This window comes from Brachycentrus maculatus, unplaced genomic scaffold (assembly GCF_059751285.1).
Source record: "Brachycentrus maculatus isolate JH-2025_06_01 unplaced genomic scaffold, ASM5975128v1 h1tg000256l, whole genome shotgun sequence".
Classification (NCBI taxonomy): Eukaryota; Metazoa; Arthropoda; class Insecta; order Trichoptera; family Brachycentridae; genus Brachycentrus; species Brachycentrus maculatus.
The window spans coordinates 255,518-269,805 of NW_028281007.1; the positions used below are offsets into that span (position 1 = coordinate 255,518).

General features: G+C 32.2%; 1 protein-coding gene and 1 long non-coding RNA gene across 3 annotated transcripts in view; one reads left to right on the forward strand and one right to left on the reverse strand.

The window, feature by feature from the left end:
• LOC148306060 (uncharacterized) overlaps positions 1–14,288 on the reverse strand; it is a 365,252-nt gene that overhangs the window by 84,794 nt on the left and 266,170 nt on the right. The gene's annotated exons all lie outside the window — the stretch shown is intronic.
• On the forward strand, positions 449–6,652 carry LOC148306061 (uncharacterized). Of its 2 annotated transcripts, none has more exons than XR_015838057.1 (3): positions 449–540; positions 1,236–1,494; positions 5,631–6,652. It is a non-coding gene; the product is annotated as an uncharacterized LOC148306061 (long non-coding RNA). The 2 variants fall into 2 exon arrangements; XR_015838058.1 differs by having other exon boundaries at positions 467–540; positions 1,319–1,494.

A 14,288-nucleotide genomic window follows, 5' to 3' on the forward strand; every position in this document is an offset into this window, starting at 1 on the left:
TCTTAATTCAGTTTTCCTGGTCAGCCGACTATTGTTAATTTCATAATCAAACATAATTTTATTTTTTTTTCTTGTGAACGTAATGCTAAAACATTTATTGACATTGATATTATATCAAACCTGGGGAACGGATAAATAGAAAATCACGTTGATAACGCGTTGATCCTGTGCAGTGGCTTAAGGACCATTTAGACAAAGATAAGGATAAAATAAAGGAAACAAAATATATTGAGGACAGCTTTGATCTAGTGTCCTACTATGATATGAAAATGGAGGGGAATATACAATTTCAATTTCTGTTCCTAAAATTTCTGCACAGTAGATTTTTGTGTTTTTTGTGTATTCTCCACTTTACATATGCGCGCGCAGCTTCATACTGTTTGGGTGATCCCATTAGTTGTTATTTGGGGTTGCTATGCAATTAATAACAAAAAAAACATTTAGGATTTTTATGAAGTATGTGGAAGTTTTTGGTGAGAGAATTTTAATGTTTTTGATTAAAAAAAAAATCCCGACGATGACAATGTATTGTTGAAACTGGTAGGTTGAATTGTATTAATGAAAAAATGGTGAAAACAAAGTAAATTAATATTATAAAGGGAACATACAAAATTGTAGTTTAGTTCTAATATATGACATTCATTCATGACGGTTTTGGCTTATTCAACACTTTAAACTATAGATGTAATATTTGAAATTTATTGTGAAGAAACATTATACATGTTCATGTCCCTTCCTCACTTGCAACATATATTTACAATTTTTCGTAAATTTATTTCGAGTAGAACTGGCCATTAACAGGAAAGTAACGTTTAACAGTGCTAAAAGTAATCTTCAACCATCCAATGTCAGGTTTAGTGCATGTCTATAACCATTCTTACATATTATCATCTCATTATGTTTCTTTATCTGCGTTGAATTGAAACGATGATATAGAAAATCTGAAAAATGTAGAAAGTTCTTTTTTTTTAGGTGGGAATTGCATTTATTATTTACCTTGCTTATTATGTACAAGGTTTATACATCATTTAGTGGATTTTTGTTTCTTCTAGCTAATTAAATATGTTTTTATTTGAATCTGTGTTGGGAGCAGGAGGGATGATCTAGTGTGGGTCAAATAGGAACTTCTCAGCATTTGCTCATTGCTGGGAGGAAACCACATAAAACTCCTTTGTAGAAAGGTCTAGTAACATTAAAAAAAAAATTAGTACCTATATTTTTTTAAATTTTTTCAGTGTTTTGGCCAAGTAAATGAGGCCTCTTATTTACTTTACAAGTAAATACCTGAATTTCAAAAAATTGTCTTGTTCATAATTAGAAGCGGAAAAGAAAATAAACGGAAATAAGAATTACACTGCATAGTAAATTTCAGTGTGACACATGTTGCACCTAGCGGCAGTAGTAATAACTATCCAACATTCCAAGTTCCGTATCCGTTACGTAGAAGGCTGTATGGAGGGTATGCAGAAGACCGTACGGGAGGCTATACGGCAGGTGGGCTTAAATTAATTACACTACCATGTCGACCTGCACAGGAAAGGATTAATCGTCTCAGTATAAAAAAGGTCATGACTCACTTTCACAAAATTAATTTCATAAATTATTTACTATATTTTTTACAAAAATATTAGTAATTTTTGGAAAAAAACACTCACCGGTGAGTGATTTTATACTTATATTACATGCATTTAAAAAAATATATATAATAAAAATGTATGACCCCGATGTAAATGATTTGAATAAAAAGAATATCGAGAATTTCAAAAAATTCGATACGTGGCTCGACATAACTTTTTAGTAATTTTATAGCGAAAAAATAAATATAAGGTTCTCTTATTTAAATACTCGTATAAAATAAAAAAAAAGCTATATTATATAAAAAATAATTATTAGATAATGGTATGGGCAACTGAAGAGAATGGAACCATCCAGACTCCCAGACATTACATTGCACGGCCAACCACAAGGTAGGTGACTCTCGGGCAAACCACCAAAGCAATAGATTGACAGGTGAAAATTGACATCGCAGGAGAGTAATCCCTCTTGAAAATAGACCACAAGGCCCACACCAAGAAAAAAAGAAAAACTTTATTACATTTTTAAACTGCACTTTCATTGACCAGCCAAAGTCTTTTTTATTGTTTCCTGGATGATTGTCGCTCTGAACGCTGCATACATTGAACAAAAATTGCATAAGTGAATGAAAAAAAAAATAGTACATAGACCGTATTTTTATCGATTAAGAATGATATCGTCATTGAAGTTACAAAAATTGTTTTATTTTATATTTTATAAATCTCTAATTTTCTTGCTAGGCAAATTAATTTGTTCATTGTGTGATTATTCACAAATTAAAAAAAAAGTTAACTAACTAACTAACCATCACGCCACTTCCCCGCAGGGGTAGGCAGAGAGAATAGAGCGCCACACCACTCTGTCCTTGCAAACATTCTTCGCCTCTTCCACGTTCATGCATCTCCTCATACATACCCGCCGATTATTACGACTCCTAACCTGACCACTTTCAAGTATTTGTCATACCTGATCGTGCCATGTTTTTCTCGGTCTTCCTCTGGTTTTTTTCCCACTAACATTTAAAAAAATGTTGATTATATTATATTCGACTAAATTATATTTAATAAAGTCACTGCTTTGGTTTAACTGGTAATACTTATGCTGAAGTTGACAATAGTCAGTTGTTAATGTCGTAATGTCGTGTGATAGAAAGAAATTTCTATTTAAAGATATTTATTCTGAAATAGAAATCTTATTTAACAATTCGTCTGAAGGTTTCTTAAATTGAACTGTCTGGCTGTCATATATTTTAGTTTCAAAACTTTTAAAATATTTTTATTAAAAAAAGTACAATATTTAGTAAAAATAAATACTTGGTACTACAGATTTACATTATATTTTAAACATTACATTTATATTACGTTGTAAATAAATTATCTGGTCAAATTATAAGCTTAAATAATAAAAATAAAATGGCATTTTCTAGCGTTTCTCATGTGTGTGATTATAATCCAGGATTCGGACCTCACATACTAATATAAGAGTTTCTGCTCAATAAAAAGCTTCTTTTTATCTCGGCAATAGATGTCTCTAGTGAAGTTCTAGTGATTCAAGAACAATGTTTCTAAATTGGTTCATATATAAAAAAAAACTTCCAAGAATTTGAGTAGTGTGGTTGTCAATAATGAGTAGAATTGGTGAATGTTACACGTGTGTAAAGTGATCACTTAACCCAACCTATGACCAGACTTCTATATTCTTCTTTATCTTTGACGATATGTCAAAAAATAATATAATGTTTTAAAATTTACTACCTACTGAATTCATTCCCCCAAGAAGGCATATTTAAAAGCCCAAATATAAAATCATAATAAAAGTATTTTTTGATATCGCTTCATTTCTTCTTCTTCTTCCTTCTTACAGATTCTCAGATCTGTTTGTTACGTTATCCGTTTCTTGTGATGTGAACTGGCAGGTGTCACGCCATCGCTTTAAAGGTCTTCCAGGTGGTTTCCGTCTAGGTTCTCTTAAAAGGCGATTCAGGCCACACGGGCATTCAGGAATCGTCTTTGCTATCTTCTCCATCTGACAATATCCGCGTACTACACGTTTTTCCAATTTCCGTGTTCCTCATTCAATCTCTTAGCGTGTTTCCGGTTATGCACCTCAATATCCTTAATGCATCTCAATATCTCAAATTCGTATTAAATTAATTTTATAATTATTAATTGAAAAAAATATATATATTTGACTTATAATTAGCGATAAGTGTTAACATGGTGATCTCTGAAATACTTCGTCATCTTCTTCTGTTTATAGATTCTCAGGATCTGTCTGTACTATCGCTTGTCGCTCTGACTGCCAGCTATCTCTCTACCATGGTTTTTGTGGAGGTCTACGTCCTTCAGGATCGACTTCAAGGGCGATACGTACAAGTCTGTCTTTACATTAATTATTGAGCTAAAATTGTCATGTCTTGTTATAAAAGTACCTTAAATTCTAAAAAAAAGAAGTAGACTGAATGTAGTCGAATTTGCAATCTCTCAGAAGAATGTGCGACAAAACGATGTATGATAGATTTTCGATTAGTGAAATAAGGAAGGAATGCAAAGCTGAGATCAGCATTATCGATACAATTAAGAAGGGTGTATTGAGATGGTTTGGACATGTAGAATGAATGAGTGAGGAAAGAACGGTAAAACAAATTTATGAGGCGAATGTAATTGGAAAAAGGAGCAGAGGAAGACCGAGAAAAACATGGCATGATCAGGTATGCCAAATACTTGAAAGTGGTCAGGTTAGGAGTCGTAATAATCGGCGGGTATGTATGAGGAGATGCATGAAGGTGGAAGAGGCGAAGAATGTTTGCAAAGACAGAGTGGTGTGGCGTTCTATTCTCTCTGCCTACCCCTGCGGAGAAGCGGCGTGACGGTTACTTAGTTAGTACGTTTAAATTCTAAGAGATGTCTCTGCATGCTTCAATATTGACTCTGTCAAAAACACTTAACCTTGGCTTATAAAAAAAGTAGAAAAACCCAACGTGAAAATACGAAGAGATTGGATGGCGTGCGTCACTAGCACGATTTCAGTGCTGCTGAAAGCTTTCAGTTTCAGTAAACCTAGTGCCTATTTTCCATTGTTGAAAATAGCTATAAAGTTATATAGAACCGATCGTAATATATATCTACTCATATAGATATTCATTCTGCAATATAGACACGCGTTAACATCACGAAAATACGATATATTTTTGCCCTAAAATTTCCGTACGTGCTAAAAATACAAAATACACCCTTATTTCTCCAATACAAGTACAGCATGAAACATGTATTTTACCGATATTACTATAGTTTAAGAATTATCGCTTATTTGTGATGAAGGTTCATCATAATTTACAGTAAAAAAATAAAAACATATTTTTAAAGTGATAGAGAATCCGATATCTAGTAGTACATTATTTTTCATAGCCTTATTTGTAGCTAATGGAGTGTATAAAATGGCCTTAGTTGTGATAAAGTTATATACTACATAAATGGAACTATGATATATTGAATTAGGATGGTCATACGTTGTATTTATCGAAGACATATTTATTTTTTGTATTTCTAATGTTGTAGGTAATTGTATAATTATAATACCTATCTCTAAATACTAAAATAAATGTGTTTTATGGGACGTAACCCCCCCCTCCTTCCCTATATTTATTAACCTATATTTTTTTTAACCCTTATCCGCACCTCAATGGTGCATAGGGCACTGCATCATATAAACGCAGTGTTATCTTGATTCTTTAACATACGAAGGAAAGGCGATCAGCCCTCCGCTTCAGGTATCAGTCCAGGGTAATAATTAATAAATATTAGAGTGATAAAATCACCCATATATATCCCTAAATATATTTTTTGTTCGTTAGTCTGAATTTGTAACAGAAGATGAAAACGTCTGTAAGTTTTTGAAACTAGTCGTAAATATAAATAAAACTCATTAAAGTGGTATATTCATGTGTTGAATAAAAAAAAAATCAAAAATATTTGTTTAAAGCTCAATGTTCAAATCGTTTGTTTTTACCATCATGTTATTTGCCGATGAATATGTATAAAAATCCATTTTTTCAGGAATTCAGTCACGTGTTTCTGGATACAGCTAACCCCCAACTCTTGAGAAGACAACTGGGTTTTTAGGAATAAAATACATCCCCGCATAACGTATCCTTCCCCTATCTGCCGAGGGGAGGGTGTAACGGGGAGAAGGGGGTGAGCAGATCCTTTTCAGGGATCAGGTGGTGTATTTTTAAATGCGAAATAATATCTCACGTGATACCAACACATTTATTAAAAACGTAATGTCCATTAATACGACGTTACGTTTTTTTCAAGTCGCAATGAAAATAAAATAAAAATTACACGTCATACGCGCATTAGCTAGTGGCATTTTTAAACGTAAAAACGCCTAAGTACTCAGATTCTTACATTCTCCAACTTTTTTTTTCAAATTTTGATCTAAATCCCTTGACAATTACTGTTCAGAATAACCTTTACGTGAAAAATTCTAACAAATGGGAAAATTCTCTATTTTATAATATTTTATCTAAAGAAAGACAAATATTTTAAACGTAAATGTTACCTGGAGAATTATGCATTTTTTGTAAAATCGATTTACGTGGATCAGGCGGATTTTGAAAGTAGGCGACGCATTTCACTTAATAAGCGTCGACCCCACAAATTACATATATGCGGCTTCAATTAATAAAATAGTTGTATTCGAAAGTTACACGGAGAAGCATGTTAGTCCCGGTAAAGTTCCATTTCGTCTCTCATGTAATGTCCGTCCGAAGCGAAAATAATCGAAAGCCCACGACACGGAATACATATTTCCACAAAAAGGAAACACGTTTCCACAAGAGTTACGTGACTGTGGACAATAATAAATTATTGTGGAACTATTGGTCCGCACGGCAGGGCTGGGTTAACACAATGTACAGGGTGCTCGCAAAACATGAAACATTTTTAATTTTAGTACCAGATAGGTAGGTACTGGAATGTTAAAAAATAAATATGAATTATCCTTTATTTCAGACAAAAACAGGTTTATTTATCGACTTGCCTTCATTATTCTGCTTTATGTGTAACTGAGTGATTTTCCTTATATTCTGTCATATTTAAAAACATATATATTTATATAAATATATATATTTATATATATATATATATATATATATATATATATATATATATATATATATATATATATATATATATATATATATATATATATATATATATATATATATATATATATATATATATATATATATATATATATATATATATATATATATATATATATATATATATATATATATATATATATATATATATATATATATATATATATATATATGTATATATATATATATATATATATATATAAATATATATATATTAAAAAATTTTCCAACCGGTTTCGACTTATGCATCCTCAGGGCTTATATACAAATTCAATGTTTTAGAATTAGTACATAATCCTTGAGGATAACAAGGTTCTTGTCGAAACTGGTTGGAAAAGTGTTCCAATAAAAAGTGGTTAAAACAATTTTTTTTTATTTTATAAAGTTTATAAAATGTGCCACAAACTATCTGCGAAAAACATTCAAGAGATGAGTGCAATACTTATTCAGCTATAAATGTCTTACATCTATAGTATTTGATGAAATCAAATTTTAATTTTCTATTTTTACTATCATCATCATTATTATTTTTATTTTTATTATTTGAATTTTTTATCTCAAACCTGGTTTATAAGTTGCATCTGACTTTATATGTTTCCAATAACCATTGAAAAACAAATGCATAATGAGTTTATATGTTTTTTTCTTTTTCTTTTCCTAAACTTTGTGGAGTAGCAAAATAATTTTTTATATAATAATAAAACACTAGTTTAAAACCACTGTTAAGTTTATTTTTTTACAGATACAACTTGTTTTTAAAATGTAATAATAGCTACAGTTATTGTCATGTCATTGATCAGTTCAAGTATAGTTTTTGTGTATACAATTAAAAAAAAAACTTCTCGAAACTAGTCATATACGTGAGAGATAATATAAACACATGTGTTGCATCGATATTGTAAAAACATTGAAGGAACTTGGTGGGTCTTCCCCGCAGGGTAGGCAGAGAGAATAGAGTGCCACACCACTCTGTCCTTGCAAACATTCTTCGCCTCTTCCACGTTCATGCATCTCCTCATACATACCCGCCGATTGTTACGACTCCTAACCTGACCACTTTCAAGTATTTGGCATACCTGATCGTGCCATGTTTTTCTCGGTCTTCCTCTGCTTCTTTTCCCGCTAACATTCGCCTCATAAATTTGTTTTACCATTCTTTCCTCACTCATTCGTTTTACATGTCCAAACCATCAACACACCTTTCTTAATTTCTTAAATATTTTTTTTAATATACTAAATATTTTCCGCCTAAATTTTTTTGTCCGCCTCCGTAGTGTAATGGTCAGCACGCTCGGCTACCGTTCTGGAGGTCCCGGGTTCGATTTCCAAGGGGGGGTAAAAATAAATATAAGTAATATTTTCACTGTAATATTTATTCAATATTACCATGGACTGGTACCTGAAGCGGAGAGCTGATCACCTTTCCTTCATGTGTAAAACGATCATGATAACACTGCGTTTATAAGACACAGTGCCCTATGCACCATTGGGGTGCGGACAAGGGTTTTATTATTATTATTAAATATTTTTCAAATGGAGAAATAACCTTCAGGTTTAACCTAAAAAGATCTGTTGCACAGTAAAAAGTTTAAAAAAATACCTCGATATTTATTTTTAATACATTGTATTATATTTTTAAACATAAAAAACGTTCTTCTGAAAAATCATGTTTAGCACACTGCGACATGTCTCTCTGGGTAGAACGCCCATATTGGAAATTTATAAGCGCAAGCATATAGTATTTTTATTCCGTATCTTCATGTAAAATAGATTAAAGAACTTAATCCACATGATACGAAGTTTCTATCCCATCTATTCTTAAACAGGAAATTTACATAATTATGCAAATTATGAAGGAAGTGGTAGGTATGCAGATATGTGAAGCGTGGTCGAGTTTGAGAGTGGATAGCGTTGCGAGTGGCTAGCGCATGTCAGAAAGTGCATGAATGTTGATGAAGTGTGCAAACTTCCTGCTGGGGAAACTTGTAACTCAAACCCTTTGAGCCGTGTATTATTGTAAGCGACGGGTAAGATAATAAACATTTGAATAACAGGAGTGTTGAAAAAATGTGACATTCATCGACAATCTTAATTGAATAGATTTCCCTTGAAGAAATATAATTTCATATTATTTTTTTATATCTCAACATAGACGAAGAAGAATATAAAAGTCTTAGCATTTATGTGGCTTACAACCGTCATTGCAAAGCTGATACGGGTAAGATAATAAACATTTGAAAAACAGGAGTGTTGAAAAAATGTGACATTCATCGACAATCTTAATTGAATAGATTTCCGTTGAACAAATATAATTTCATATTGTTTTTTTATATCTCAACATAGACGAAGAAGAATATAAAAGTCTAAGCATTTATGTGGCTTACAACCGTCATTACAAAGCTGAGACAAGCATTATAGATAAAATTAAGAAAGGTGTGTTGAGATGGTTTGGACATGTAGAACGAATGAGTGAGGAAAGAACGGTAAAACAAATTTATGAGACGAATGTTATTGGAAAAAGAAGCAGAGGGAGACCGGGAAAAACTTGACCCCGATCAAGTATGCCAAATACTTGAAAATGGTCAGGTTAGGAGTCGAAACAACCGGCGGGTATGTATGAGGAGATGCATGAACGTGGAAGAGGTTTGGAGAAAAGTGTTTGCAAGGATAGAGTGGTGTGGCGTTCTATTCTCTCTGTCTACCCCTGCGGGGAAGCGGCGTGATGGTTACATACTTAGTTAGTTACAACCGTCATAGGTTGCCCATGAAATGAAGAGGAAGACAAATTATTTTACAATATATATCACGTTTATTCGATATCATACATTTTATTTTATAAAAGCTTTCTTCGTCCCGCCATAGATGTCTCTAGTGAACTCTCGCATATAATGTTTCAAGTTTGATCAATATATCTAGAAGTTACAAGAATTTGAGTAGTGTGGTGGTCAATCATATGAAGAATTGGTGAATGTTACACGTGGGTAAAGTGATCATTTAAACCAGCCCGGACGGTGGTTAGCCCTGTGTCCAGACTTGAATGTCTTCTTCTTCTATGTTGATTTGTCAAAAAAAGGTATTATTCAAAAGCTATTTGCATTAAATTTTCTAAAGTGTTATTTTTATATACCCAATATAAAAGTAGCATTGTATTAAGCTAAAAAATTAATATTATTTTTCAATATCTCATCAAAGATGAAGAAGAATATGGAAGTCTGGGCATTTACGGGGCTGACGACCGTCATAAGCTGGTTTATGCGATCACTTTACAAACGTGTAACATTAACCAATTCCACCCATTATTGACAACCACACTACTCAAATTCTTGGAAGTTCAATATATATGAACCAATTTTAAAACACTATTATGGAACCACTAGAACTTCACTAGAGACATCTATTGGTGAGATGAAAAGCGGCTTTTTATTTAGAAAAAACTCTTTTATTAGTATGTGAGTTCCGAATCCTGGATTATAATCACACACATGAGAAACGCCAGAATATATCATTTTCGTTTTTATTATTTCAGCTTATAATTTGAAAATATTATTCTTGAACCTCTAGAAGTTCACTAGAGACATCTATTGGTGAGATGAAAAGAATTAATTAAAGATATAATTGGAGATAATCCAGATTTTGTAAACAAGTATTTTGACACACTCAAAATGTTGTAATAAATAAATACCTGTTTGTCTTTGCACATTTTATTTTGTTGATACAATTACAGATATACAATATTTTATTGAAAGTCAAATCAATGCTTGAACAGTTTAAAAATAATTTCTACTTAAAAATTCAATCACTTTTTTAAAGCCCTGTGATAAAAAACGTTTTTACATAAGTGGTCAGGCAGTATTTTCGACCAGCGGCTCTGCGACCTGTCAAGCTATTTTTCGCCATATATTTCATCAATGTGGCGTACCTAATCCTGCTATTAGAAGTGACCTTATACTCCAATCAATTATTCCAAGTGAACTGTACGGAATCATAAACAACCCCCTATGACATTTCATAAATCTTGCTGTAAACCTTTCCTTTTTATTTTTATCAATTGAGAATTTTTATGAAAGAATTATAATCATCGTACGACGGAATAAAAAAACGAATAGGTATTCATATCTTTTTTTGTGTAAGGCTGAACTGATTAAGAAGATATAATTTAAATGTAACTTTGTTTTAAAATCGCTATAAATATTTTATTTTAACTTAATTATAATGTCTACCGGTTTCGAAGCTAACCGCTTCTTTATCAAGACTGATTAGTATTAGATTAGATTAGTATTAATCAGTCTTGATAAAGAAGAGGTTAGCTTCGAAACCGGTAGACATTATAATTAAGTTGTAATTAAATATTTATAGTGATTTTAAAACAAAGTTACACCGCTTCTTTATCAAGACTGATTAGTATTAGATTAGATTAGTATTAATCAGTCTTGATAAAGAAGAGGTTAGCTTCGAAACCGGTAGACATTATAATTAAGTTGTAATTAAATATTTATAGTGATTTTAAAACAAAGTTACATTTTAATTATAAAATGGAAAAATCACAAAGTTTGTGCTTCAAATGTAAATCATATGATTAAGAAGAGTTAAAAGAGGATGAAAGCAGAGTGAACGCTGTTGAAATGCACTCCCTTAGATGAATGTGTGGTTAATAATTGTATGACAGAATTAAAAACGAAGATAGGAACATAAGAATGAACCAGGTATAATTGAAAATAAAATAAAAATTCTTTAAGGTGGTATGGACATATGAAATGAATGGATTACGAGAGAATGACTAAGAAAGTGTTTGTGTGAGCGGGAGAACTGAACGAGTTCGGCAGAAAAATACTTGGAACAAACAGATCAATCAGAACCTAAAATCTGGTGGTGTCAAAAGTGTGCGGAATCGGAGGGCATGTATGGATGTGAAGGAAGTGAGTGGTGTAGGTCAATACAGAAGAGTGTGGCGTTCTATCTTCTCTTCTTAACCCTGCGGGGAAATGGTGTGATGGTTGTATTATAGTTATAGAGAAGTTGAAAATTAAAACGAAGGTTTAAAACGTTTTTTAAATCATTTTGACATCTCAACACAGATGAAAAAGTATACGGAAGACTTGGTGTTTACAGGGCTTATAACCTGTAATAGGCAGGTTGAGTGATCACTTTACGCACGTTTAATATTCACCATTAGTTTTTTAATTTTATTATTAAAAAAATATTTGGGTTTACAACAGCAACATGGGTGTAAAACAAAACATTAAAAGATATACATTGAACAAGCCAATTATAGTTAACCACACAACTTAAAGATTAGTACAAAATATTTTGTGTAGATCTATCAAATAAACACGTATTTATGAGAGAAAATGTGTGTAAGAGGGTGTGTGTGTGTGTGATGTTGATTCTAGTAGGAACATATATACAATGCAGAGAAGCATAGTTTTTAAAGATCCTGAGAAGACAATATGCGCATCATTCGACTTTTCAACACAGATTTTCCGCAATTGAAAATGTCAACTTGGCTTAAACATGAGTTGTACTCACTAGCCATTGGAAACAAACTGCGAACAAACAAATTGGTGAACTGCGCGCATAATTAGTTCGAAGGACAGGTACTCTGAATAAAGATTGTTACAAATGTTAATTCTGATATTCCTCTCGAGTGAAAATCCCCTCTTGCCTTTTTCTATTATTCATTAATTTATATTATTCTCAATATTATTAATATTTAAAGCATTTACTTTGTGGTTAGTCATTTTTACTTATTTATTTTTTTATAAAAATGTTAATAAAACTAATAATAATAATAAAGGGTTAAAACTAAATAATATGGAGATTTTTTATATTAGGAAAGCACTTAAAAATAATATTCCTCTAATTAACAACCAAATAAATTTTACATATAGTCCATTGTTTGATTCGACATCGATTAAACACGGTTCGTCAATATCCAATTCGAACCCCCCCCCCCACTCCTCTCATCCTACAAGTATATAAGTAGATTCGATTCCTAGTCTAATTTTAATATACGTTTAACCTCGGCTCGTAACGCATGTCTGTATTGAAAACTATAGTGCATGTTGGTCTTCGGGTCGACCAAAAATCGCATGTGTTAGACATTTTGTGTAGTTTTGAGTGTGTAAATGGTGCTATGGTGGTGAAGGGTAGTATTGTTTGCATGCTGTGTTAGTGATTGTCCTGACGAAGAGACGGGTACGTCTCAAAACCGGTAGACGGTTACATTAATTTATGATTAGAAAATATATGACGGAAAATAAAAGGCTAAGAGGGTTGCCTTGTAAAACCAATTAGTTTTACATGTTCCTTAAGAGCATTTAAAAATAAATTACAAATTACATTTTTACAAAGTCACCGCCTACTATATTGCGTGCGGTGGACAAACATAATGGAAGTATTCCAACGCCTACGCCGGATTATTTCAACGCTTTTTTATTATTTGAAAACTTATCCGTAATTTGAAATATAATTCTTTCAAGATTTTAACGATATCCCAAGAAAGATAAAAAAGATGTGTGCGTTGAGAATTTGGAAAGTCGTGATGCTAGTAACACGAGAAGTCTGCGTATTTACAGGGCTTACGACTTGTCATCATCTGATTTAAAGTGATATGTGTCGCCTACTTTCAAAATCCACCAGATCCAATTTTATAAGATTTTAAAATAAATACTCCATCGGAATGCCAATTGTGGGTCTTATTGTTTAAAATATTTATATACTTGAAAACCCTGCTTAAACACAGCGTTGTATTTCAAATTCCGCTTTATTCATGCAACTTGCCTTCTGACCCATAGCGGCCAATCAGACAGCGGGAATAGGTAAAAAAATAAGATAACGTCATTACCGGTTTGTGTTTCGTGTATTTTTTTAAATACTGAAAAAAAATCTTTAAAAATGTTGAAATTCTTTATTTCATAATATTTCATCTCAAGACAGAAAAGTCTTTTGAACATAAATGTTACCCGGTAATTTTGATTTTTTTGTAAAATCGACTTACATGGATCTGGCGGTTTTTGAAAGTAGGCGTCACATATCTTTCTATACTATACATTCGTCATTCTACCCATTATTGGCGACCATACAATAATAATTTCCAATGTTGCATGATAATGCCGTTCATATTTCCGGTAAAACCCTTACTAAATAGACCAAGAGGCCGCTTCTCTGCAGAGGTAGGTAGGCCAAAATAATAGAATGCCACACCAATCTGTCTTTTACCGTTCATTCCTCACTCATAAGTTCCACAAGTCGAAACGTAATTCAATGTAATGGTCAGCATGCTCGGCTATCATACTGGAGGATCCGGGTTCATTTATAATAATAATAATAAAACCGTTATCCGCACCCCAATGGTGCATAGGGCCCTGCGTCATATAAACGCAGAGTTATCTTGACCGTTTACACATGAAGGAAAGGTGATCAGCCCTCCGCTTCAGGTACCAGTCCAGGGTAATATTGAATATTTTTTTTGAATAATTTTGAATAATATTGAATAAATATTTGGATCTATTACCCAAGTATATATGTATTTGTAATTTCGTCGGAT